The sequence below is a fragment of the Somniosus microcephalus genome, unplaced genomic scaffold (genome assembly GCF_052327205.1).
Source record: "Somniosus microcephalus isolate GS21.2 unplaced genomic scaffold, FLI_Smic_1.0 scaffold521, whole genome shotgun sequence".
NCBI lineage: Eukaryota > Metazoa > Chordata > Chondrichthyes > Squaliformes > Somniosidae > Somniosus > Somniosus microcephalus.
In genome coordinates this window covers 74401-77500 of record NW_028225708.1, presented here as the reverse complement: position 1 = coordinate 77500, position 3100 = coordinate 74401, and positions in this window count along the sequence as shown.

Sequence of the window (3100 nt, the reverse complement as noted above, 5' to 3'; positions counted from 1 at the left end):
GCGGGCGCTCCGTTCCCGACTCCCGTGTCCGATTAGGGTGGGGGACGGCTCGTTGGAAAGCCCCGACGCTGGCGCAGATTATATTGCCGGACTGGCCCCTGGCGAGTTGGGCAAAGTGTCGCAGTCCGGCAGCGGGTAACAGGCCAGCGGGTAACAGGCAGCTTATCGGTGATAACTTCGGGAAGGAAAGTCCGATCCGGTCGGGGTCAACTGCCACTGAACGGGGTGGTGGGGCCGCACAGACCAGTAGCGGGCTTGTGTAGCTGCCTCTTGGCCCGGCCGAGGTACAGCCGTTGGCTGGAGACCGCTTTCCGACTGCTGAGCCGGTGCCGCGGGGACCCACCTAGACGCGCCGGCTGTCAGAGCAAGCCAGGGGCAAGGGGCATCCAGTGGTACCAGAACGGAGTCGGTCCGACACCGGGAAGTCGGGTGCCCGTCGCTCCGAATCGAGCCCGGGGTTTTCGTGCGTGTAACTGGGCGGGCGTTTGGACCCGGTTGTCCGGGAGCGGGTCCCCAACGGCGGGAGATTGCCTGGGTTTGGCCGGCCGGCAGTCGAACGCCTCTGGCTCCGAACTCCCGTGTCCGATTTCGGTCTGGGAGGGCTCGTTGGAAAGCCCCGACGCTGGCGCACACTATATTATCGGACTGGACCCCGGCAAGTTCGGGGAAGTGTCACAGTCCCGTTCCGGCTGCCGCCCCGTCGGTCAGCGGCAGCTTATCGGGGATAACTTCGGGACGGAAAGTCCGATCCGGTCGGGGTGAACTGCGACTGAACGGGGTGGCGGGGCCGCACAGACCAGTAGCGGGCTTGTGTAGCTGCCTCTTGGCCCGGCCGAGGTACAGCCGTTGGCTGGAGACCGCTTTCCGACTGCTGAGCCGGTGCCGCGGGGATCCACCTTGACGCGCCGGCTGTACTAGCAAGCCAGGGGCAAGGGGCATCCAGTGGTACCGGAACGGAGTCGGTCCGACACCGGGAAGCCGGGTGCCCGTCTCTCCGAATCGAGCCCGGTGTTTTCGTGCGTGTAACTGGGCGGGCGTTTGGACCCGGTTGTCAGGGAGCCTGTCCGCAACGGCGGGAGGTTGCCTGAGTTTGGCCGGCCGGCAGTCGAACGCCTTTCGCTCCGGAATCCCGTGTCCGATTTCGGTCAGGGAGGGCTCGTTGGAAAGCCCCGGCGCTCGCGCACACTATATTGTCGGACTGGATCCCGGCAAGTTCGGGAAAGTGTCGCCGACCCGTACCGGCTGCCGCCCCGTCGGTCAGCGGCAGCTTATCGGGGATAACTTCGGGACGGAAAGTCCGATCAGGTCGGGGTGAACTGCGACTGAACGGGGTGGCGGGGCCGCACAGACCAGTAGCGGGCTTGTGTAGCTGCCCCTTTCCCCGGCCGAGGTACAGCCGTTGGCTGGAGACCGCTTTCCGACTGCTGAGCCGGAGTCGCGGGGGCGCACCTTGACGCACCGGCTGTCCTAGCAAGCCAGGGGCAAGGGGCATCCAGTGGTACCGGAAGGGTGTCGGTCCGACACCGGGAAGCCGGGTGCCCGTCGCTCCGAATCGAGCCCGGTGTTTTCGTGCGTGTAACGGGGCGGCCGTTTGGACCCGGGTGTCCGGGAGCGGGTCCGCAACGGCGGGAGGTTGCCTGAGTTTGGCCGGCCGGCAGTCGAACGCCTTTCGCTCCGGACTCCCTTGTCCGATTTCGGCCAGGGAGGGCTCGTTGGAAAGCCCCGGCGTTGGCGCACACTATATTATCGGACTGGATCCCGGCAAGGTCGGGAAAGTGTCGCCGACCCGTACCGGCTGCCGCCCCGTCGGTCAGCGGCAGCGTATCGGGGATAACTTCGGGAAGGAAAGTCCGATCCGGGCGGGGTCAACTGCCACCTAACGGAGTGGCGGGCCCGCACAGAGCAGTACCTGTCTTGTGTAGCTGCCCCTTTCCCCGGCCGAGGTACAGCCGTTGGCTGGAGACCGCTTTTCGACTGCTGAGCCGGAGCCGCGGGGGCCCACCTTGAGGCGCCGGCTGTCCTAGCAAGCCAGGGGCAAGGGGCATCCAGTGGTACCGGAACGGAGTCGGTCCGACACCGGGAAGCCGGGTGCCCGTCGCTCCGAATGGAGCCCGGTGTTTTCGTGCGTGTAACAAGGCGGGCGTTTGGACACGGTTGTCCGGGAGCGGGTCCGCAACGGCGGGAGGAGGCCTGAGTTTGGCCGGCCGGCAGTCGAACGCCTTTGCCTCCGGACTTCCGTGTCCGATTTCGGCCAGGGAGGGCTCGTTGGAAGGCCCCGGCACTGGCGCACACTATATTATCGGCCTGGACCCCGGCAAGGTCGGGAAAGTGTCGCCGACCCGTACCGGCTGCCGCCCCGTCGGTCAGCGGCAGCGTATCGGGGATAACTTCGGGAAGGAAAGTCCGATCCGGGCGGGGTCAACTGCCACCTAACGGAGTGGCGGGCCCGCACAGAGCAGTACCTGTCTTGTGTAGCTGCCCCTTTCCCCGGCCGAGGTACAGCCGTTGGCTGGAGACCGCTTTTCGACTGCTGAGCCGGAGCCGCGGGGGCCCACCTTGAGGCGCCGGCTGTCCTAGCAAGCCAGGGGCAAGGGGCATCCAGTGGTACCGGAACGGAGTCGGTCCGACACCGGGAAGCCGGGTGCCCGTCGCTCCGAATGGAGCCCGGTGTTTTCGTGCGTGTAACAAGGCGGGCGTTTGGACACGGTTGTCCGGGAGCGGGTCCGCAACGGCGGGAGGAGGCCTGAGTTTGGCCGGCCGGCAGTCGAACGCCTTTGCCTCCGGACTTCCGTGTCCGATTTCGGCCAGGGAGGGCTCGTTGGAAGGCCCCGGCACTGGCGCACACTATATTATCGGCCTGGACCCCGGCAAGTTCGGGAAAGTGTCGCAGTCCCGTAGCGGCTGCCGCCCCGCCGGTCAGCGGCAGCTTATCGGGGATAACTTCGGGATGGAAAGTCCGATGCGGTCGGGGTCAACTGACGCTGAACGGGGTGGCGGGGCCGCACAGACCAGTAGCGGGCATGTGTAGCTGCCTCTTGGCCCGGCCGAGGTACAGCCGTTGGCTGGAGACCGCTTTCCGACTGCTGAGCCGGAGCCGCGG